At 39.8% G+C, this 25,739-nt stretch overlaps 1 long non-coding RNA gene across 1 annotated transcript; it reads right to left on the bottom strand.

Moving 5' to 3' along the window:
- Window positions 1–15,274: 15,274 nt before the first annotated feature.
- LOC144589545 (uncharacterized) lies at window positions 15,275–24,625 on the bottom strand. Its single transcript, XR_013545712.1, has 2 exons — window positions 15,549–24,625; window positions 15,275–15,422 (listed from the first exon to the last, which is right to left on the bottom strand). It is a non-coding gene; the product is annotated as an uncharacterized LOC144589545 (long non-coding RNA).
- Window positions 24,626–25,739: the final 1,114 nt, after the last annotated feature.

Below are 25,739 nucleotides of genomic sequence, written 5' to 3'. Positions count from 1 at the left end.
ACTAACTAATCTGTGATCAGTTATTACTTTGGGAAGAAATTGCAAAAATGAGCAGGATAGGTGCGGAAGGCATTTGAAGGTGTCTCAGTCTTGAACCTGCTTATTCAAGTGAGTTAATCGAATAGCAGTGTTTCTCCCTGCTTCTATACAAGCAGATGGAGAGCTGATAATAGCTCAGTCTTCAAGGCATGAAGAGACAGTTTATTGCAACTTATCCACCCCAAATCTCCATCAAACACTTCTGAAGTGCAAAAATGGGATTTGTCAAGATATTATCAGCATAAAGGAGCAATCAATCTGTATGTAGTCTGCATAACAATGATATTTAGAGCCATTTTATATATTAATGTCAATCAGCATAACCCACAATCGAGAGACTGATGCAGAAGTAAATTGTAGAGGCAGTACGTAGGAGTGATGCACACAAATCCTGTTAGTAGTAATCAGCAGGGTTTGCATGCTCATCTCTCATGCTTCTTTCTCATTTGTCCTGAAAGACATGCAGATGTGGAAAACATGATCATCATCATTAGAAGAACTCATGAAAATAAAAAATATTGTGGGCAGAAAAACACATTTTCTAAACAAAACCATTATTAGAAATCCATTAGAATTCAGTGCAAAAATTTTATATGGACAGGGTCTCAGTAAGAGAGCAAATTAAAAGAGAAAGCTATCTCAAAATGTATGATTTTAATTGAAGTGATGCCATTCCCTTTGCCCATTCTAAATAGTTTAGGTAGCATTGCATTCTGAGCTGGATACATATAGGGAAGCACACAATCTAGCAATGTGCATGCTTGTGCATTCAGCTGCCAGCCGACACAGGAGCATGTGGACTATCTAAACCTGCATTAGATCTGGCTAGCTTTCTTCTTCTGTAACAAACACTTTGTCACTCTGGGAATCACAGCATAGGCATATAGGATAAGAGCAAAGTTTTGGGGGTGGGGTTGCCATAGGAAGTTGCCTGTTTTTGCCTGTCTGCACTGCTTACTTGAGTGAGGTCCAGTTTGTAGTGTTAACGAGATGGCATACTACACTTTATTGGATATCAGGATTAGGATGGCCCTGACAACACATCTGTGAAGCAGGATTACATAGACTCATTGTGGGAAGGGATACTATAGATTCACCTATAAGTGGTACTTGTAACACTTCCACAACACCCTCTAAATCACATATCTCAAGGATTATAATGCTGTTCCTGGCATGAATTTCCATATGTAGTGTGGAAGGCCTAGCCTCTTTTCTTTCCGTCATTGTTTTGTCCCTGCAGAAACTGATTAGGCTCACTTGGAGGCATTCCATGAGAACAGGTGTTCTTCCTTATGTGTAGGGCCTACACATGGGCAAAAACCTATCATTTTAAGACAAGTTGTTCTCTGAATGAAGAGAATGGTGATGGGGAATGGTAGTGGGATGAGGCCTCCTTCTCTATTTATGATGGAGAGAACCAGCTACATAAGTAATGTCAGCATGAAACTTTGATTTATCATTCTAGGAAGCTGACTAATTCTAACAAAGCTGCTCTTTTATAGATGTAAAGGAATGGAAACAAGGAGAAAAATTATGATGATCATTGTCATTCACTTTGTTCTACTACAGCTGGTTTTAAAAAGAAGCAGTTGGTATGGATGGAGACAGCCCAACTAGGACTATGGTCTAAGAAGATAAGACTTTTAACTTTTAATCCTAATCCAAACCAATGCTCCCCCAAGTGTCTCTTGACTGCTACTTGCAATACCTCGCCAATCCTTTTTGTGCAGTGGCACTCCTGTTGCTGCTCCCACCATTACTCTCACCACTATTGCATCTTTCAAATAAGATTTTGGTTATGTTTCTGCATTCCATCCAGCTCAAATGTTTAATGGATGCATACAGTCTTTCTTGGGAAGAATGAAAGTAATGTTGACTAATCGTCGTCTAGTCGTTTAGTCGTGTCCGACTCTTCGTGACCCCATGGACCAGAGCACGCCAGGCCCTCCTATCTTCCACTGCCTCCTGTAGTTGACTAATAGGCATTACCTTTTCCTGGAGTAGAAAACCCTTAGTCCCATCTTATTCCAGTACTTTAAACAATCCGTCCTACCTCAGCATCATGTGGGTTAGATAACCCTTAGTCTCCCCCAACTTCCTCCTGCTCTTTCTTTTCTGCCTTTCTCCCATTCTTTTTATTCCATGCTTGTCTTTATGGCTACACCAGCTTAGACATCCTTTAGTCTCGAGAGACTATGGTAACGTGCTCTGTATGGAGGATTTGGAACAGTATCTAGTGTGGCTGAGAAGGCCAATTCGAAGGTGACAATCCCTTCCATGCTGAAGACAAATATTTATTTATTTATTTATTTGATTTTTACCCCACCCCTCTAGACCATGTCTACTCGGGGCGGCTTACAAAATAAAACAAAACAGTATAAAAATATATAATAATACAATCTGTCCCATGTCCAGCTCCCTGATTTTGCTGCTTTCACGACTGCCTCTACACCAGCACTAACCCTACAAACATGAGACATCTCTCTTTTCCACTCTTAGACCTACTTTTTGGCACTTTGAAGAGTTTGTCAGGTGAAAGAAGTACCATTTCACCAGTCAGGAACTAAATTTCACAATCTTTGATCTCTCTCCCTCTCGCCCTCACCAAACTTTTATTTATGTTTATTTCCATGCCACCTTTCTTCAAGGGGGCTCACAAATTAAAAAAAACAAACAGACCAACTAAATCCACAATGAATTATAACATGTAATAGCAATTAAACATAGAACAGTATTAAAACAGTTAAGTGTTTAAAAAAACTCTTAAAATGCATGAAAACATACACAAAAATATTAATAGTGTCCAGCACACAAACAAACTTGTCCAGTTATTTAAAATCCTGTCTAAAGAAAAGTTTCTTCATCTGTCACCAGAAGGACAAAAGGGAGGGAGCCAACCTAGGCTCCCAAGGGAGGGCATTCCACAACTGGGGTACAGCCACAGAGAAGGCCATATCTAGCATTCCCACAAGATGTATGTATGTATGTATGTATGTATGTATGTATGTATGTATGTATGTATGTATGTATGTATGTATGTATGTATGTATGTATGTATGTATGTATGTATGTATGCATGCATGCATGCATGCATGCATGCATGCATGCATGCATGCATTTTATTTTATTTTATTTTATTTTATTTTATTTTATTTTATTTACATTATTTACATGCTGCCTTTATTTCTTTAGGGGACTTAAGTCAGCTCACAATAGGCAAAATAAGAGATTTTTTTAAAGCCCTATATAAATATCACAATTAAAACAGTGTGGTAAAACAGGTATAAAAACAGTTTTTAAAAATTAAAACCTGTAAGTTAAAAAACTGGATTCCTGAGATAACTTACTGCTTAAAGGCCTGCCTGAAGAGGAAGTTCTTTGCTTGATGATGGAAGAACAAGTCAACTTGGCTTCTCAGGGCAGTGCATTCCAAAGCCTGGGACCAGCCACTGAGACAGTCCTCTCCTATCTTCAACAAGTGAGCTTGGGAAGGTGGTTAAACTGACAGAAGAGCCTCCCCAGAAGATCTTAAAAGCTGAGAAGGCTCATATGGGGTGATATGATCCTTCAAATATTCTGAATCCAATCTATATAGGTATTTATAGGTAATAACCAGCACTTTGAGTTGGGCTCAGAAATGGACTGGCAGACAGTGAAGCTGTTGTAATAAGGGGATTACATGTTCCCTAGAACAAGCACCAGGCAACAGCCTGGCTGCAGCATTTTCAACCAGCTGAGGCTTCCAAACAGTCTACAAAGGCAGTTCAACATAGAGCTTATTGTAGTAGTCGATGAGATGTGCGTGTGAAGGCAGTGGGACTGATAGAAGATCTCTCCTGAAGATGTTATGAGTTGAGAAAGTTCATATAGGGAGTTAAAGTCTTTCAGGTTGGAAAAGAATTCCTGAACCCTCCCTAAGAGTTCTACAAAATGTTATAGATCTCCAGGGAAAAATCAAAAGCCTGTTTGTCACAGCTGGCATTATCACAAAAAAGGGTTAACTCCAGCATGAACCCAAACAATCATTGACTCAAAATTCATCTGAGTATCAAGGCATACATTTTTCAGTTGTTAAAATGATTCCAGGCAACATCAGTTTGTCTAATTCTACAAGCTTTATTTATCTGCATTGCTTCTATGTTCCATAAACACAAAACAGTTCAAGTTTGCAAACATAAAAAAGTATTGTATGTGTTCTGTGCCATCAAGTTGGAACCAACTTAGAGTGATCCTAATAGGACTTTCAAGGTAAACGAGATATTTAAGGAGTGGTTTTATTTGTTCCACATCTCTGTTGTAACTAACTGCTGCATTTTGAACCAGCTGCAGTTTCCAAACCATCTTCAAAGGCAGCCTCATGTAAAGCAGCTTGCAGTAATCCAAACAGGATGTAATTAAGGCATGTCTCACTGTGGGACTGGTGAGGGTCCCTCCAGCCACAAGAGTAGACTTTCTACCTCTCATAGAACAATAGTTAGATTTCCTACCCATAGTTCTGCTGTGGACTGGGGTGTTGGCGAGGGGGAGGACACCCTCAAGACCACATTTATGGCCATGGCAGGACTCGGATTTAAGGAGGACTGTTGGGTGAACACCATTGACTGGGAGGTGTGCAAGGCTCAGGAGGTGCTGCCACTACTGAAGAAATTGAAATCTAGGTGGGAGACAATCTGCAGATGTGATCCCAAGACCGGCTACTAGGTTGAGCTGTTCATGTCACCAGAAGAAGTCGCCTGGCTCTGTTGGGACCAAGCCAGGCATTGAGAGGCATGGAGGCTCGAACCAACATCAAGTTCTCCACTGGCAAGAAAACAGCAAGGGTGAACCACTCTACTGAAGGAAGGCCCATGGTCAGCCTACTTACTGATCCCGAGAAGGTCAGCCTCCCGCTTCCCCCCACCCTATGCCCCTCTTTGAGGGAGAGACCAGGCAGGTCTATGTAGAGTTCAGCTGCACCTCCCAGGAGGATTACCGCACCTACAGGCTTCCAGTTTCCAGCGGGGACTATGGAGGTGTGGTGGGCCAAGGAGTCTTTGCTACCCACCTCCAGGACACTTAACTTGCACCCAGGACCCCATGCCTGGCCCACCTGCAAGGGCTCCTGTGTCTTGTAGAGCTTGCGGGGCTCCTCTCTATTGGAGACTGGACAGGAGTATTGCCCTGAAGACTGTGGGAGTGAAGTTAAATTCTGGTGCTCTGAGTTAACAGATTTATGCTAGTGGCTTACCTCATTAAAACAGCTTACATGATTAAGACAGATGATTCCCATTGATATTAAAGGTCTTTTTTCACACATCACTTTGTAAGAACCTGTGAGTCTAAGATATTTAATATTGTCAAACCCATATTATCAGCACAAAGCATAGCTTTAAGCATTTTTTCTACCTTTAGCAAAATAAATTAATATATGAAACATTAATTGAATATGAAGAGGAAATAATAAAGTGTCTGTCATAGGTCATTAATTAAATAGTGAAAAAAAAATAGTCATAAAGGGGTTTGCTTTATCATAATCCAAAACTACATGGGATATAAGATGAATAAATACACCACAACCTTCAATTCAGAATAGGACTATTTAAATTAATGGGACTTCATTAGATTAATTTAAGCCCCACTGATATCAATGGGCCTATTTTAAGTAGGTTAAAATCTGTACCTAGCTTAATGAAGTTTTACTTCTGAGGAGCCGTATGTAAGATTGGCATATCGAGCACAATCTTCTGTCAGAATCAATGGCATTTAGGATAGTTAATTTGGGCTCATTCATCCTTAGTAGTCCTTTAAGTTGAATTTCAGCAACAGTGATAACATGTACAAGAGATGCTGCCTTCAAGTCTCTCATGGATGGAATCTAACGTGGAAGAACTTCCAATAGCAGGGCTTTTCCTCCTTATTCCATTATGAGAGAACTGCATTTTAACCTGCCATAAAGAGATTTTTGTAATGCCCTTTTATTTCAAACATACTGTACATTCATGCACAGTAAAGGTGCTATTCTTCCTATACATGAGTATTAAGCCTCTACTGGGTGGTAGCCTTTGTTGAGTTTTGGTTAATGGAATATACTGGTCCAAAAACTGATAGTCTAGGAATGCATTTGTTACTTGCATTTAATCTGGCCAGAGCAAATATTTCTAAAGCCCCTAAATTGGTATTTGCTAAATTGCTAGTTGGCAATCAATTAGTGTTTACTGGCATGTAGTAAACACAGGTTAATTGCAATCAATTAACAGGTCTTATAATAGAACATAAACTGTAATTCAGACACAGTGCTAAGGGAATTTTCTATATAATTTACTTTTCTATAGTGCACAATGGAAACATGCAGATTTCTCCTTAAGAATGGAATAGGTTTGCCAAAACATGACAGTTAGAAATTACTGTGTAGCTGAAACCTGGACCCTACTGATCTAAATAGCAGCACTAGTGTTTTCTAGGTTTTCATACATATAGAGTCTGGTTGCTCTCTCTCTCTCTCTCTCTCTCTCCAGATACAACTATTCTGTTATAGTAAGATAGACTGTGTATGACTTTAACTAAACAGGTGCAAGAAATAATGATCTGATTGTATTTGGTGGGTTTTTGCTGCAGTTTGATCTTGAAAAATTTGTGCAAATCACAAATTTCTTCATATCTGAAACACTGAGTTTGAGGACTGAAGAAAACAAAATTGGGAGGGAGACAAACAGATAGACTTCTTCACTTCTGCTTTAGATCCTGGTTCAGTATATGTAGTAAGAAAGACAGGCTAGTGTGATTCTGAAATGTTTTGTAGTGGTAGCACTGTGTGTATTTATAAAGGAAGAACTATCAGTTACAACTACAATTGTGTCAAAAATTCTTTGCTACGCCTTATTCAAGCATCCTAACTAGGTTAAGTAAGCACATGTATTGCAGAAGGTATGAACACCCTCTTTGATCATCCCTCTCCTCAAATGGAGACTGAAAGGCTATATGTGTCGAGTCCCTCTGTGGAATTCGGAACACTGGAAAATTGTGGTTCAAAATTCCATGGACAGCCTGCATGCACAGAATAGGCTTCCTGTTCCAGAATGATGCTTTCCTAGTGAAGAGAAGATCATCAGGCCTCTAATGTTTACTTTGCTAGGCTTCTTCAGCAGGTGCTACTTTAAATGAGTTAGAATACCTAAACAGGACTTCTATCGGACATGTTCCAGAATGCTTTACATGCTGAAACTGATGTGTCTGAGATGTCTGAGATGTCTCTCTCTCTCTCTCTCTCTCTCTCTCTCTCTCTCTCTCTCTCTGTGTGTGTGTGTGTGTGTGTGTGTCTGTCTGTCTGTCTGTCTGTCTGTCTCTCTCTCTCTCTCTCTCTCTCTCTCTCTCTCTCTCTATCTATCTATCTATCTATCTATCTATCTATCTATCTATCTATCTATCTATCTATCTATCTATCTATCTATCTATCTATCTATCATGTTTTCCCTCTATCTGGACAAGTACAAATATGCACAATATGTACAAACACCTAGACATTGCATTACATGGGCTAAAATTGGCTTGAAGCAAATCAGCTGTGATTTGTAAGACAAATAATTTGGACCAAATCAAAGCAGACAACATTCAGAGATTCCTAGAGGAACATCTCATCAGCCCCGTAACAGGGGATCATGCTGCTTCTGCAAATGCAGGCACTATTGATGCACAAGCAGAGGACAGAGATTTGGAGATCATTACAAGCACAGCAGCAGTGTTTGCTCAAGTGGTGTAGGCCTGCTTTACTATGCTGGCAGGATATTTACTTAGTAAAGGTAATGTTCATAATGTCTGCTGGTAGCCAGATTTAGTTAAATTTGTTGAGATGTGCTCTTTACTTTTTATAGCTTAGACAGCCTGAAAACAGGTCCATTATCTGCATTTCCCCCTTCATATTCTATATACAAACAAAATGAATATAATGCAATGCTCTGTCACTCTGTTCCTCTTCTGACAGTCTGGCCTTGTCTACAGAATTCTATAAGTCATTTGAATTGACGAACTGCACCTGTGCCCCCTAAATCACCACCCAAGTGCAGTTTTGCCAAAATATTTGTGCCCCACAACCTTACTGCAAAACTTTTTTTTATTTGCCTGACAGTTAAAGCTGAATGCTAGTGCCTTTCAAGTTTGCCCTTTTCACGTCCATCACAGGAAAGACATATAGTGTCAATTTGTTTATTTGCAGTAGAGCCTACGGATTTTTCTAGTTTTAACAAGATTGGCTGAACATGTTTGCAGTCCTTGTTCTTGTGTCACAGAAGACGTGTACTGTTAACATCTCTGAGTGATTCATGCCACAAGGCTGAATGCAATGTTACATTATGAGAGGATTTATAGCTCAGTGCAAGAACACAAGATTGGTATACAGAAGGTCCCATATTTGATCCCAGGCACAATTAATTGGAAGAAGCTCATGCAGGATAAACTTCTGCCTGAAACAAGTGCTCACTTCAGAGGGATACAAGCCTGGACATTTTTCAGGGTTCCAAGACCTCCCATCCTAGTCATGCCATCATTCCCATCATATACACAACAGGATAGGAAGAAACAAGAATTATATTTTAATGTCTTCTATTTCCATACAAATGACAACTAAAATTTATCTAAAGTAATTCTACCAGCCAACTGCATATATTAATAAAGTGCAAGGAACTGTCTCACGCACATAGCCTGTGGAATGATTTTTTTGAAAATATTCAATTAAAAGTAGAGGAGGAAAATCAAAGGCCCCAATAATTCCCTGAGAGCATATAGCAGTTTTTTTTCCTAGTTTCTGTCTCTTATCAGTCTATTACATGGAATATGTCCTGAGACCAGAGTTCAAATGGCTTTGTGGATTAACATGAAGAGTGGACAGAACTTCAATAAAAAATAACTTCCCAACACCCATCTCTCTCTTTCCTTATCGGTGAACTCTGCTTGAGTGACAGCATCCATCTCCACAGAACCACATTGCCAAGATTTTCCTCCTCTTCAGACACAAAGCACTAATATTGCTTCAAATGCCTGTGAGACAATATGAAGACAGAAACCTTCTTTGGTTTCTTACTGGATTGATTTGTTCTTCTGGGATAAGTGTTAGATTAGAACTTTACTGCCATTCCTGTGTGTCACATGTCTTTAACTGTAAATAATAAAATGTTTCCTCTTGTACCCTAGAAGGAAGGTAGGGGGTGGAAAACTGCATATGCATATTCTCTCTCTCTCTCTCTCTCTCTCTCTCTCTCTCTCTCTGTGTGTGTGTGTGTGTGTGTGTGTGTGTGTGTGTGTGTGTGTGTGTGTGTGTGTGTGTGTGTGCGTGCGTGTGTGTGTGTGTGTGTGTGTGTAGACACACAGAATTATTATGTGAGGAAAAGAGGAAGAGACACAGCAACGCATTGCCTTATATTTACACTGTTTACCCTTGCAGGTAAAGCCCTGCTGGTTTTTTGGGTGACCACATTCATTTCATATGTCCATGGCAATATCAATTTTAAAAATAAATTTAAAAAATATAGAATGTGTAATAGTCAATACTCAACAATTCTCAACCAACAGAGAAAAAAATCTCAATATCTCTTTTTCCAATCGATTACCTAATAATATCAAGCAATTAAGCTCTTTCTCATGTTCTTATTTCAAATGTCGATTATATATCAGTAACAAGAAACATTTTAATATGTTGTAGAGTTTACAGGGAGGATCTTGGGACTACCAACATCTTGCCCCAAACATTACAGTGTTGTGCTAGGAGGGTTCACCCTGTTATTCCCATTTGACTGTACATAAATGATAAAAGGAAACTACACCAGGATAAAATTATTAAAGTCTGTATTGATATTTCCTTTCCTTACTTCTTCTGGTAATCTTTCCAATAAAATAAGATACCCTATGCATTCAAGGAAAGATCTGGAGCATGTTTCCAGAGCACTTCCCACAATACTGTCAAAACAGGACAGCCATAATTTTGAAGACTGAAGGTCATTTAGAAATTATCTCTTGCTTCTATTGATTTAAACCATGTTAACTTTATTTGTTATTTTTGTTTATTTATTGACCTAATTTACATGCCACATGTCTCCCAAGAAATGGAGAGAAGGTTAATTTAAAAATCATTATTAGTCAAAACAATTATAAAATACCTACTAAAAATATACTAATAAAAATGTGCCATATTCCTCTGCTAAAAATACACAATCTTGCAGGGTTTTTCACCTGCCAGTGACCAACCTAGCCTTTTAAGGCAAGGAATTCCATAGGCTGGGAGTAGCCACCAGTAACTCACAAAAATGCCTGGAACAGAGGTGGGTCCAATAGAAAATCAGAGTTGGGGTTATATGGAGGGACATGGTCCACCAAATATCCTGGACTCAAGACATACAGGGTACATATTGGACTTTATAGATATTTAATTGGGCCTAGAAATGGACTGGCAGCCATTTATTCAAATTGCCAACTTCACTGAACAAAACACATGCAGACAACAGCTGTGTGAAATAGTCCTGATGGTTATTCTTAAAGTTCGGAATAAGTCAGGGGCTACACGGAAAGCAAAATGAAACTGTAAGTACTCAGGCATATTCAAAACTAACAGTATAAGTTGTAGATTCAATCAGCTTCTTCAGAGACAGAGACTCAGTCTCTCACAACACTCCCAACCAGCCTGACCACTGATCCAGAGGTTTTCTGAGGTGGAAAACAACAGCATCTTCCCTTATTAAAGTCTGAACAAAGGGAAGATTGTAAGTCTTCATTTGATATTCCAGTTTTGATAAATCTCTCTTTATTCATTGAATATTGCTGAATAAAGCCTCGTGGCGCAGTGGTTAAACCGCTATACTGCAGCTAAAACTGTGCTCACGATCTGGGGTTCAATCCCAGGTAGCCGGCTCAAGGTTGACTCAGCCTTCTATCCTTCCGAGGTCAGTAAAATGAGTACCCAGCTCACCGGGGGGGGGGGGGCAATGTGTAGCCTGCATAAGTAAATTGTAAACCGCCCGGAGAGTGCTTGAAGCACTATGGGGCGGTATATAAGCAGCATGCTTTGCTTTTGCTTTTAAAGAGTTAATTTATCCAACATATGCACATTAACTGCCTTTGAAAGCATGGCATTTCAAATTTGTAAGCACTTCCATCTCTCTTATTGTTTTGTATGTGTATGGCTCAGTGAAACAGCGCTGGGTAAACTGAATGGTCAAATTGTACTTTTCATAAAGATTTAGACACTTTACTACATCTATGCAATTTCAAATGAGTTAATATTGATTTTTTGTCTCAAGTCTTGTGTTTTAGAACAAAGAAAAATGTAAGAAAAAGATTGCATAGAACATAGTCTTTATGACACACTTAAGTTCCTTCCAATTCAGATAACTTTTCTTTAAGGATCTCATTCACTTTAAACTAAGTTAATCCATAAAATAATCATCTTTTCCTCCATCCAAGGTTTTTTTTTTTTGAACCTTCGATGGAAAAAATATAATTATTTTATGGACTGCAAAAAATAGAAGAAATGAATTTCTTCAAAGCAATGGATCCAATAGAATATGATCTCACTGAGGAGCAAGTGACTGTTCCTTTAATCCAGCCACCAACTTCACCTGCCAACCATAAAGCTTGAGTTGCCACCACTGGTTTAGTTCACTGTGGATCAGGGAATGACACATCTCCCATGAAGAAAATAATGAAGAAATGTCCTTAATTTATCTTATTTCCTTTTCATCATATACAAAAAAGTTTTGCTTCTCCTTCTTCAGAAAGTTTCCAGCCTTTAATATTTCAGAAATTGTCATTCTTTATAATTTGGCAGACATTTTGCCCAATCTCTGCTTTTGATGCTTTTTTTTGGGGGGGGGAGTGAGATCTGCAATTGTTTCTAAAGCTTTGTTACCACCTAAATCAAAGGGGTGAGAGGGACTCATCTGTCACTCAGGCCCTACAATGAAGACATCCAGATACCAAGGACGGGGAGCACCACACCATGTCACAAGTGGTCCAAACTCTGAGTTAGAAAAATGCTAGAAAATTTTTCATACTTTTTAAAAATAAGAAAAGATGTTCACAATTTCTCCCTGTTTCTGGTGCTAAACTGAAGTCAATGTTCAAATGAACTGAACCTGTAAATTACCTCAATTCATTTCTGATTATGCCCTCTTATCCCCTGGGGTGATAAGAATGACAATTTCATCATCAAATGTGCTTTGTGGATAGCCAAGGCAGGAGGAAAGTCTAAACTGATCTCTCAGTGCCTTAGTTCTCCAGAGGCATACCTTAAGCCTCTACAGGTAGACTGAAGGAAGTTTTGGATTTTGATTTTCTTCTTATCCCTCCACCCTCATGTACCTGGTAAATACCTCAGGTAAATACCAGACTGTCTGTGAAAGGAGCCTGCTTACTGGTACATGTACAGTGAGAAGGAACGATGGAAGATAAGCATGAGCCTTTTCTCCGTCGAATTTGGCCAACATTTTTTCCAGGCATTGTAACTTTGTAAGGGTCAACTTATTTTATTTAATATTAATGTATATCTCATATCTTATAACTCATATTAACTTCTCTGGAAGTGTGTTTCCCATTGAAAGATGCTGTAAAACAAATTGTAATGATAACACTCTGGACTTACTGGGCTCCTTTTACAGAATCCTTGACATAATTCTTGTGGAACACATTGCCTGCCCTCCACAGGGTTGAATTCCCTTGGGGTGATTTTAAATTACACCTCATTTTTCTAACTTCAGACGATATAGCCTACAGTTTGCAATATTCAACATCATTAATCTACTTTAATTAAAACTCAGTTGCAAATTTCATCCCTGCCTCTGTTCTATGGCAGCTAGGCAGGGTTTTACACCACTGAATATTTTGACCCTACATCTGCCAGTCCAATGTTGATCATACATTCTCTCTCTCTCTCTCTCTCTCTCTCTGTGTGTGTGTGTGTGTGTGTGTGTGTGTGTGTGTGTGTGTGTGTGTATGTGTGTGTGTGTGAGAGAGAGAGAGAGAGAGAGATTCTCTAACTTCTTGGCAAGCACTATGAGCTGTGATGCTCTCTTTTTAAAACCACATAGTCAACTAGCCAGTGTTCTTCCCGTATCATTTAACATTTGGAGACCAGCAATCAAGTGCTTCTAATGTATCATTACTTGCAGTAAACACTTGGGATTCAGGTCACCCCAAAATAACCCATCTCCTATGAATGTAGTGGAAGATTACACATTCTGGTTTCATGCACTGCCAGCCTACTCATCAGCAACTTGGCTAGACTGCAGAAGCCTTTCCTTCCCAATGGGACTTTCAGACTAAAGGACAAGAAAACAAACTAATAGTAATAATAAAAATAAAAACCCAACTCTGTTATGCCATTATAACCTTTGTAATATAATATTTCTAGAATTCTGTATAGCCATAAGGAATGTATTAACATTGATTCTGATCCAACTGGGAATGCTATGTGCACTTTATTTAGGAGTATGTCCCACTGATTTTTATGGACCGTAGTTCTCTGTGATAGCACAGTTTCCGTTATGTGCCGTTAGGAATAAGTCTTACTGAGTTCAGTGGAGTTTCTTCCCAGGTCTAGAGGCACAGGACTGCAGTCAAAAGGATGTTACTTACTTGCATAGATGCCAATACTTAATGGAGTGTTGGCATTTAGAACTAAAGATTGTTTCCAATCTATATGTTTATTTTATTTATTTATTTATTTATTGGACTTATATACCGCCCCATAGCGCTACAAGCACTCTCCGGGCGGTTTACAATTTTAATTATAAAGGCTACACATTGCCCCCCCAGCAAGCTGGGTACTCATATGCATAGACACCACCCCAATGTTGGGGCTAGGGCATGGCTGTCTCTCTAGTAGAGATGGCCATGAACCTCATTTTGGAGGCTTGTGCCGGTCCGCACCACGGGGCTATTCATTCCCTTCCCCCACTTTCCTTGCTGGATCCCCCCACTCACCACCTGGTGCAGACTTGCCCACTCAGACAAGGAGGCAGGACAGGCAAAGCCATGCTCCTGCTGCGGATTGGTCAAACAGCTGAAGAGGAGGAGGACAGGAGTGTCCTCCAACTGGTGAGTGGATCATTGGCCAGGGAGACTGGAGAAGGGATTCTCATTCATGCAATGAGAATTTTGTGTCCTTAGCTCCCCTCTGGTGTTCCTTCCCTCAGCTTCAGTTCCCCAACAGTATTGGGGCATGTGGGTAGGCTGCAGGGCGAAATTAAACATCCCTTCAGTGTCCATTCTGTTGGCAGAATTAGTGTTGTGAAACCATCTTTTGCCATCTTTTTTGTTTCCTTTGTTTGAAAGTCAATGTGTTCCAGAGTACTGGGTGAGGACCAATGTTCCTTCTAAGTTGTACATTTCTCCCAAGGCATCAACTTCAGGTATTTGCAAGGTGCCCATAAGGTAGTAGACCTCCCCAAAATTATGATACTTGTGGTTCAGAAAATCCAGAAGTCTCATCCCTATGAGTTAACTGGAGGAACAGCATGTCTTGAACATAACATATGCATGTACATATGAATGAGTGAGTGAGTGAGTGAAGGAATGACCTATTTCTTCTCTTCTTTCCCCCACTCTCCTTTTAAAGCTCCTCCTCCTCTTCCCCCTCCTTCTCTACCAGCTAGCAAAGCCTGGAACCAAAGCAAAACAAAAATACCTTCTGTTTCTTCCCTAGTTCGTGCTAAGTCACCAACTAACACCACCAGCACAGGATGGTGATATTACCCTCACTAGGGTGATGGAGGAAGAAGAAAGAAGCCTGACATGTGTGGATTATTTAGAATAAATTCAGTACAGTATTTCCTGATTTCATAAAACAGTCACAGAAAATGTTCTGGGTCCTGGCAATTCTGCTTCATTTACTCATGTACTTCTGTGCAGGGAAGAGGCAGGATCCAATGTGGGATGGCCTTTGGTGGATTGCCAGCATTCTGTGGACCTGGGAAAACCCTCCAGATCCATTTTAGGTGGCAGGGAGAGCTGCAGCAGGGAAGAGAGGTGAAGCTCTCTCTCTCTCTCTCTCTCTCTCTCTCTCTCTCTCAGTGTATGCATGTACACACACAAGCACACATTGTATGTTAGGACATAAATATATAGAGGTAGCAATTTGAGACTGTTACACACACAACTAAGAAACCCTACCTGTTTATTTTCTTCTGCAATTCTTGAAACCACTCTGTGGCTGGCTTCCTGTTCCAGGTTTATTATTAAACCTCAACCTTCCCAACTAGTCTTTTTCTTCTTCTACTTCTTCTTCTTTTTTTATTTTGCCAAGTCTCTTTATCACATATACACGACACATGTTGCATTTAAGTTACCACATTACCTCACATTACTTTGGTGAAGATCAAAACAGGTGGCCACATCATGTTGCTGAGGCATTCTCTCTCCTTGCCCTATGTTTGGGAAAAGATACAAATTACACAAGGAAATAGGTTCCCCTACAATATTAAGAATATAGTATAACTGCCAGACATAAGCATCAGTTTTAAGATTATATTTTTATTATTTATTTACATTACCTTTGCTAAGCCAGGATTCTCATTTCATGCTTTGGTGAGTTTAAAGTTGTTTATTGCACTGTTTTTCTTATCACCAAGGAACATGTTGAGCATTCCTGTCACTTATCTGTCGTCAAGGACTTACCTCCTGGACCTATGTGAGTTTTCTTACAGAGGTTATAAAGCCTTTGTTTCACACCACCAGAGAGCACTGTTGGATTGTGAAGTCTGGCTTTTTTTTTCCTTCCAGACATTAGCTATAAGTAATAAGAACTAGGCAGACAAATAAAACTTTGCTAAATATTCCTTCTTTTGTATCATATGACAAATGTCACTGGTGCAGAAGGCATAATAAATCAATTGGTCTTTTTTTCCCCTCCTTTTTTTTCTTTCCTTAGTTTGAGGCATCTGCAGCTTGCCATTCCTTTGACATTCTTCCTCCTTATAAATAAATGAGAAGTCCAGCTCTCCCAAGGTTGCAATTAGGAGCTTAGCATCCACCATATTTTCAGATATGTTGCTCTGTTTTGCTAGCCCAATGGCAGGGCTGTTTGCCAGTTCCCCCAGGGAACAGGATGTCAAAGTCTCATCTCCGATTGCTCCATCTTGGTGTTTCAGCCAATACTGAAAGGCCACAGAGGTAATAAGCTTGGCAGCACAGGGACATGCTGTGTGAGCACCTCATTGTTGCACCAATCAATCCACCTCTGTGGAGACTGTTCAAGTATGCTTCTCACTTGAGAGGAAGGTGTTGCTTCAGTGTACACAAAGGTCAAGAAATTTAAAATGGAAGTGGGAGAAAATTGTTTAGGGTGTTGAAGAAGAAGCTGGTGATAGTAGGGCCCTCTGATAACTTCGAATCATATTATGGGAATTATTCATTGTCGTATATAGAAAGAATAATCTGAATGCTTAAGAAACTAATTATTTGAACTGAATATGTCTGGTGTCACTTAAAAAAAATCATAGGCTTAATATTGTATTTCAAATAATACTGCTTGTTTTCATCTTTTTTCTAAATATGTCCAAAGCTGACTCCTCTCCTTCCAAAAACATCTCAAAATCTATTTGTCCTTGAGCTGGACATGTGACGTTCATGCAGACTTTGGAAACTAAATTTGTTGCTGACTAATGAATGTGGATGGAAGAGAAATATTGATATATAGCCAGTAATTACACGAAGCTGTAGCAAGAATAAATGAAGCAAGTTAAGATGTTAGGATGACACATTGCCACATAATATTACAGCACCTTAAAAAAATAAAATGTTTTCATTCAAACATGGGAGAATTATGCATTCTGGCTATTTTTGTCTCTGTGCATGTTCTGAAGCAAGAATTGTTTTGATTGGAGAAAATACAGGTCTGCGAAGATAAGTGATATGGGAGAGTATTTATCAAAGTATTCATCTATCAGTTTTATAAAAGCACAATCCTATGGTTCAGTGGTTTAGGTATCTGAGATTCCCCTGAGATTAAAACCAGCCTGTGTGGCTTTGAGCAACCTCCACTGTCCCAGGAGGAGGGAAGGGTAAACCACTCCTGAGTATTCTCTACCTGGAAAACTGTGGACAGGCTAACTGTAAGTCAGAATTGGCTTGATAGCACATGATGATGATGATAATGATGTATGGTTATTCAGAAGTTGGGTCTACTCAGTTTAATGAGATTTTCCTCCCAGGATTGCAAGGTTATATTTACACCAGATTTATTCTATACACAAGTCATCTCTCTGCCTAATGACACCTATCATGGAAAATTTTCAAACGCCTAAAGGACAAAATATTTCTTTAACCAGTGTTTTGTTTTTTAAAGAACTTTGTGCTGAGGGAATTATGAATTATTTTCTGACTTCACAACATTTCCGAAGAATAAGATTAGGATTAGAGATGAGGATTAATGGACACATTTTCTAACCTGCTGAGAATTACAAAGACCCAAAGCCTGAACAGGGCCAATTTACTGACAAGCAGAAATGCTTCCATTTCTTGTTATCAAGTTTTCCTGAAAAACAGCAAGAGACACTTTTGGTCCTAATATTTTACTTTTTAAGGGGAGGGGGATAAAGTGATTATCCCAGTAACAAAATGCAATAGATGTCTCTGGATAATTTTTCTCTCAGACATGTTATCTCTCTTCAAAAAACAACACATGACAGAATCTTGAGGAAATGCCAACATCACAGGTCTTGTTTTGTGAGGAAAAATGAGGCTCTGTGGGACTACAATATCCCATTTTGGATGGGTTAAAGAAATATTCATACTAATAGATCTCACAATGGATTAGACAAGAATTGCACATTTCAATAAAAACTCTCAAAAATGTTTGCCAATATGCCAAAATAAAAGAGCTGGGTCTTCATTTTGTGTACTGAGGGCTCAGGGATAGTATTTTTTTAATTTTTTTGCAAATTGTAATCTGGGAATGATAAACACACAAACACAGAGAAATAAAAATACAACACAAACCGCCCAACATTATCCTCAAGTCTTTGTTGGAAGAGAAATGCACTTTTCTGGCAAATTAACTGGTTGTGGGGGGGACAATTTCAAGAAATCAAAGTGCAACACATTTAAGTTGTGGGTTTGTGGTTTTTTTGTTTGCTTTTTAAGGAAATGTAATACTTGGTTTGCACATACTAAAGATGTTTAGAAATAATTATTGGCTGGGTGGATTTCAAAGTCAGGCACACCACATCTGATGAATTTGCCATCTGATGAAGCATCTAGATTAGACTAATGACATTTTGTAGCAGGGTGAATCTTGAGACATTTGGGGGGGTGCACACTTATTCGGGGACCTTTCAGAACCACAGTCACCCCACCTCCTCATTTTTTTCCCATTAAAAATTGGAGGTGGTTACTGAAAAAGCCCATGACATCCTTTAGTGCCATCTTTAATATAAAAATTACCCTTATATTCCTAATGGGACACAGAGGAATTTTTACAGCCCAAACACATTTTAAAAATTAAAACTTTTAGGAGCTGTGGAAAGGCAGGAAGGCTCTAGAGCAGGCTTGTCCAACCTGCGGCCCGAGGGCCGCATGCGGCCCAAGTTAGCTCGTAATGCGGCCCAGTGCAATTTTTTATTTTTAAAGAAATTCCAAAGTTTCAAGTTACACTGCCAGCGCTTGCGGCTGGAATGTGGCCAGGGCATGTCACAACAGTAGAGGGGGAGAGAGGGAAGGAAGGAAGGAGTGGGAGGGGAAGGGGGGACCGCGTGACTGCATTGCACCATCCCCTTCAATAGGCAGACCCCCTCCTGGCCCCATAAAGCCACCGGAGTCGAAGCTGGCAGCCTCTGCTGTCTAAGATCGCAGCTGCCAGTAAGCGCGCTTGGAGTGGGGCTGCGGAGGAAGGCTAGGGCTGCCCCCCCCATGCGGCCCAAACCAAATGTATGTGCGGCCCAAACCAAATTTTCATCTTCTAATGTGGCCCAGGGAAGGTGAAAGGTTGGACACCCCTGCTCTAGAGGCTGGGAGACCACATGTTGTGCAATCTGTTCTATAAGAATGGGTGGGTCCCTGACGTTGGTTTAACCAGGTTTTAATGGAAAGTGTACTTTCAGATCAATAACAGTCAGATTATTTGGTCTCATTCCCATTCATAAGAACACAAGAACTCTCCCAGATCAGGCTCAAGGCCGATCCAGTCCATCATTCTGAGAACACCCATGAGAACCCTCAGGCTCATTTCCCAGCTGCTGATACACAGTGACACGTTTCCTCTGATAGTGGGGGGTGATAGGTAGCCATTCTAATTAGTAGTCATTGACAATCTTATCGTCCAAGAATTTATCTAATCCACCAGTGATAGAACTAGATTGTCTCTATGGAGATGCACTATCAGTACTATATAAAATCTAGCCAGCCTTTAAGATCTTGTCTCTGATAATTTGTACAATACTTATTGATATAATTGAATGGCTTAAAAAGAGGTTGACTCTTAAAATAATGTAGATTACCAGCCACAGGCTCTTATGCCCTCTTTTTCCTTTTCTATGATTATGATATCCCTTCATCTTAGTATCTCTGGCTTGAATAGCTCCCATTCTCCTTAGTAATTATTGGCTCGTTCCATTCAAGGTCCCAACTCAGTGCTGTTATTGTACCCTGTGGGGTTGATAAGCTTGTGTTATAATGACTTCTTTCTCCATTGCAAGAAATCTTTTCTGCTGAGGAGTGGCATTGACATGAAAATTTCCTCCGCATCACTTGTGGAAATCAAGCATTAACAAGAATCTTAATAAGTGCAATCATATTTTAATCCAAAACCATTCTGAGTGGAGTACTTTAATCAAAACTCCTTCCAGTGCTTGCAGAAAAATAGAGTACTTTGAAGAAGTTATTCAAATTGCTTCTCTTCAAAAATAGGTCATTGGGGTGCTGGGGGAGGGGGAAATTGTGCAGTCCCTCCTTTTAGAAGCCCTGCGTTTGAAACTTCTTTTTGAGGTTCCATCTATGGAGGAGTTTCAAGCATCTGATAGTCTGAAGCATTCCTCCTATACAAGTCCCTTGAAAACAAAAGAGCAGCTGCTCTGACTGAGATTTCTCCGGTTGCACTTAAGATTTCCCAGTTTATTTATATTTATTTTAATTTCTCTCCTGTTTCCTCATAAAAAGCCCATAGAATCACCCACCTGCCCACCAACACCATGCAAGTTATTATCCCAAAACTGTAATAACACAACCACCAAGCAGCAGCAGCTCAGCAAATCTTGCATTTACTTGCTCACTGAAAATGTGTGATTGATACTGTCATAGTTGCTGATGCTTGGTGGTCATACTGCATAGCTCTGGGACACACACACACACACACTATATGCTATATATAACATATCTGCTAACTCCCCTTAGAATATTATTCAGATTTTATTGAATTTGTAAGCATACAATTTAAAAGAAAGAAAGAAAAGAAAGAGAAAAGGGGAAGAGGGATATGACCAAGTGTATATGTACATTAGGGATATACGTATGTTTAATTTGGGCTGATTCTATATTTTAAAAAATACTCTTAGATTTGTGTCTGGAATGTGCATTCAGATAAAGCAAAATTGTCCTCTTGCCAACAAATGAAGTTGAATGGTGAGTATATCTCTGAACAATCTCGGTGCATGAAGTTCTTTTAGCTACAGCAGGAGTGGGCAAAGTGAGGTCTGCAAGCTGCACACAGCCTTCCAAGGGCCCCATTGTGGCCTCTTTTACCTCAAACCAACACACCTGCAGCCAGTACACCACCAATTCATCCATCCATTCATTCATTCATTCATTTTATTTCTGTTCCATCCATCTAGTAAAATAGCACTACTCTGGGCAGCTAGCACCAATGAAGGAAATAGAAATAATAAACCAGCCATGACATAAACTCACAAATAACCTGCATAACCCCCCCCCCATAAAAACTCCTAAGGCAATGGCAAAGAAAACTCAAATTGAAAAACATGGGTCTGTGAAAGTATCAAAGAGGAAGGATGTTATAAAAGGCCTCTTGAAAAGCTCAGCCTTCATATGATTCCTGAAGGTCAGGAGCCTGATGAACAGTAAAAGGCAATTTATTCCATAGCATTGCAGCCACCACCGAGAAAGCCCTGTTATTGGTGGTAGTTTTCCAGGACTCTCTAGGGATGACCACCCACAACCATGAAGCCCAGGCAGACTGTGTGCACAAGATAGATGATCTTAAGAAAAATACTATTGTTTGGGGACAAAATATACCCCTCCACCTCCCTTACCTCTCTAAGAGGCTCAAAGGAGCATTATTGTTGTTTTTGTTTAGTCGTTAAGTCGTGTCCGATCCTTCGTGACCCCATGGACCAGAGCACGCCCTCCTGTCTTCCACTGCCTGCCAGAGTTGGGTCAAATTCATGTTGGTAGCTTTGATGACACTGTCCATCCATCTCGCCCTCTGTCATCCCCTTCTCCTCTTGCCCTCATTCTTTCCCAACATCAGGGTCTTTTCCTGGGAGTCTTCTCTTCTCATGAGATGGCCAAATTATTGGAGCCTCAGCTTCAGGATCTGTCCTTCCAGTGAGCACTAAGGGTTGATTTCCTTCAAAATGGATAGGTTTGTGCTCCTGGCAGTCCAGGGAACTCCCAAGAGTCTCCTTCAGCACCACAATTCAAAAGCATCAATTCTTCGGCGGTCAGCCTTCCTTATGGTCCAGTTCTCATTTCCATACATTACTACTGGAAAAACCATAGGTTATTACCAGGCTTTTTTCTTCTCATAACTATTTGAAGTCCCAGAGGAGGCTGTTTCCCCCCGGTCTCTTCCCTGCCAGTGATGGAAAAAAGCCCTCTCCTAAGCCTAGCAGAGCTCAAAGAGAAACACTTTAAATTGCTTTCATGCTCATTAAAAGGCAAGAAGGAGCTCTTTTTTAAAGTTAAATAATTAAAACAAATTGAGGAAGCATAGGAGCTGACTTTGTATAGTCCATAGACCTCTGTAAATTGCTCACCCCGGGCTACAGTGGGGGCAAGATCTCACCTCACTGGCCATCTGCTAAGTTTCATATCACAGGAGAACATTCATATGTAATATGAAAGTAATTTGCTGCAGTACATCCAGTGAATGAAGTTGTCTAAGCTTATGCTCCATAAGCCCATCCTGCCTCCTTCTTCTTGGAAGGAAGTTCCAGAACATAGGGGCAGCCATCTTAAAACCTCACTGAGCATGCCCACAGAGGTGGCAGGATGGGAAAGGGCAAATGTTTAAGAGAGAATAATAGATTTCAAATTACCTGGTTCCTAATCATATAAAGCATTACAGGTCATATGCAAGACTTTGATTTGTTCCTTGAAACAGACAAGTAGCTAGTGAAGCTGTTGTACCTAGGGAGTTCTCAATGTAATAAAAGAGATTATTAATGATAGGCCTTACGACTTATGATACCCTTACTGCTTATGTCATTGAGAAGATCCTGAAAAGTGTCCATATAATCCAAGAACACATTTTCAGATTGTTCTCCTCAGAACATTGTTTGCACACTGATGAGCTGTGGTGTTAAAAGTTCTCCTCTTCATTATGTACTCAGCGGGCTTTTGTTATTATGCTACATGGATTTAGTATATATATGGCGTCAATAGATTCATGTTAAAAAATAGAATTAAATCCACATGATATGCCGTACCTGAACTGTTTAAGATCCTGCAACTGCTTCTAGCAGCATAATAGTAGTACCAATATGAATTATTTTAAGAAATTACATTGCAAGTATACCATTAAAAGGGTGATGAAAAAATTTGGCAACATAATAATGAAAAGCATCATCGCCAAGCAATGGTCTTAAGGTCTGTTATCACAGAAACAGTCATTTGAACAATTACTGTACTAGGAATGGAAGAAATGGAAGAAATAGATGTACGTTTAAAATTGGAAAGGGAAAAGAGGAGGATGAAAATGAATCTGAGCTGGTGATATTTTACAGAATGCCAATATTTACATCTCCTCCTGTCCTAAGGCCACTGTGCCACAGCATATTTGGACAGAACAAAGAAACTCAGTACTGAAAGCAGTGCATCATCAGCCTTCAGTAATGCAGGTTTCATTAAATCAGGCCTCCTGTTCTTCTCTGAGGCCATTTGTACCCAAGGGAACCCTTTTTTTCTGCAGTCTCCCTTTTTTTCTGCAGTCTCTCTTTTTTTCAGTGTGTGTGTGTGTGTGTGTGTGTGTGTGTGTGTGTGTGTGTGTGTGTGTGTGTGTGTGTGTGTGTGTGTGTGTGTGTGTGTGTGTGTGTGTGTGTGTGTGTGTGTGTGTGTGTGTGTGTGTGTTTCCATTTCCAGCACGTTAACAACATTCACTGAAAGACCTGAATTGTCACCTCGGCAATTTCGGCACCTCGTTAAGCCAGTACTCAAGGTGGCATCTTGAGTCAGCAGATGTACAGCATGTACCTTGCTGTGAAGAGAACATATGTAGCAGCATAGATTAGAGGGAAGTGATATAAATTAAAGATACAAAGGTGCTGGAATCCAATGGATCCTTTTAGCCTCAGGGAATAATTGAACTGCTAATAAGAGCAGGGGCTGACTTTTTCATCTCTATAATGTTCCCTTGTAACAAATGTGTTTTTAACACTAGTTAAGCTGCACCGAGACATTCAGTTCTCTTTAACCTTAATAAGATGTTTTGTAGGAAAGGACAGGACAAATTAATTGGTTTCACTACTAAGCCTTGTTATCAGCTGGTAAACTAAAATGTAGCAAACCAATTCTGGTGCACAGTCACAAACACCAAGAGCTACATCCTTGGTCCTCTGCTACTCCACAGGAGAATACATATAGCCCAGTGTGGTATAATTCAGCCGATATAAAACAGGGAGATGTAGCACTCAATTAAAGCTGCAGAATCATTACTGGATGCTAATCCCTATTGATAAAACCATCTAGCAGGCATTGTGCTCAACATCATATGGAGAGAGCTGGCAACTAATAGTGAGTCTCAAAGCATCTAACTATTTGAGTGTCCATCCTTGGCTACCGTCCCATCCTTCCCAAACCGAAATCAAAGTAAAGGTGTTTCTTAAACATCTGAGGTTTGAAGAAGCAAGAGAGAATGTCAGGACTATAATGTAGAAGAAAGATCTACCCATGCTAAAAACTGAGAAAGCTTCAGGAAAGTCCAGTTCCTGGCCACACAGAGAACTGGGCCACTTGGAACTCACTTAATAGGCTATGGACAAGAGTTCACAGAACCAAGGTGAACCTAAGGAAACTGGATTTTTGCACTAACATAGAATATGGAGAGGAACAGGCTATGTCATGCTTATATGAGTGTATCCTATGACCCTTCATGTGCATCATGGAAGCTTTGATGTTAGCTGCCTCCAAATGCCCTTGATGTTGCCCATTATTGGACAAAAATAATATCACACAGCTGCCATTTTTGACAACGGCCGTCCCTCTGACATACTTATCTAAGCTCTGCAGTTCTATTTTTGTAAACCAGTTCAGATTTTATATGTGCTGTTTACATAAAGGTTATTGCCTAATTTTATATTGCATTCTCTTAAACATACAGTGGTACTTCAGATACAAACACAATGACTAAGATGACTATTGTAGCTTTCCAAAATTACCAACCACAGAATATAATAGGGCACTTCCAAAATTATAGCTTTTCAAAGAGATATGCATAATCTAAGATATTTTAAACGAACACCTACAGCTTCACATGGTAAGTGTGCATCTGACAAATGCATTTCATAAATGTACACTCTCCTTAGAGGACTGTATTATTATGGTTCCCAACTGAAGCCTGAAAAGTTACAGATAGCCAATAATTAGAGCTGACCTCTGTTAATTTTGCAGAGAGATAAATGAGGTAGTTTTGGGGTGGGGTGTATGTTATAAAATCAGATTTCAAAGAATCCCAAATTTAAGTCTTGAAAACGATTGCTCAACAAACCAACTTAATTTGCATATCCCTGGAAGTGGCAAAAACCCCTGCTGTGACACACTGATGCTTTTATTGGTTAAGGGATTTCGTCTTCTTGTCACAGTCTATCAACAATATCTCCTTTTGGTCTGGATATCCACAAACCTCTCTGTGTAAAATGCAAGATGAGAAACCACTGTTCTAACTCAGCGACCACTAGTGGCACAGGGAATTTCAGGACACAAAATGCACAGACCATAAGTCAGATTCTCCATTCACTTCAGTGGATGCCATGCCTGCAAAGCAACACAGGAAGATCTCTTTCTTTTAGAAAGATAATGCCATGTAGGAGCTTTGTACACTGAACAGCACTCAGAGCTCTGGATTGGATTTGGTATTTATTGACTTAGCAAAATGTTGATATAAAATCATGTACCGTGCTCACATCTTTGGGCAAGTGTTCCTGTTGATGCCTGCTTCTCCAAATAATTGAACAAGGATCTTCTCCAACATTTCTCTCTCTGTGTGTATGGGGGGGTGCTATTCTTAGCTTACTTCCTTGTATTTAGAGAATATTCACTGTGATGCCACAAGTAGAGTGTTAGACATTGTGACAGATTCACTCCAAGATTCACTCAAGGTCCAAATCCTCTCTCACCCATATAGCTCACAGAGCAGCCACAGCAAGTCCTGAGGTGAAGCCAAATTCTTCAGAAAGTTGAATAAAGGATACTTCTCCTAGTTTCCACAGATTAAAAAAGCAAATGCAAGAAACCAGATTACATGGAGACTTATGCACAGTGTCTCTCTGTATGTACAGTATATGCTACATGCTGTT

This window comes from Pogona vitticeps, chromosome 5 (assembly GCF_051106095.1).
Source record: "Pogona vitticeps strain Pit_001003342236 chromosome 5, PviZW2.1, whole genome shotgun sequence".
NCBI lineage: Eukaryota > Metazoa > Chordata > Lepidosauria > Squamata > Agamidae > Pogona > Pogona vitticeps.
Note: the sequence above shows the minus strand (reverse complement) of the source record. Positions and strands in the feature narration are given on the sequence as shown.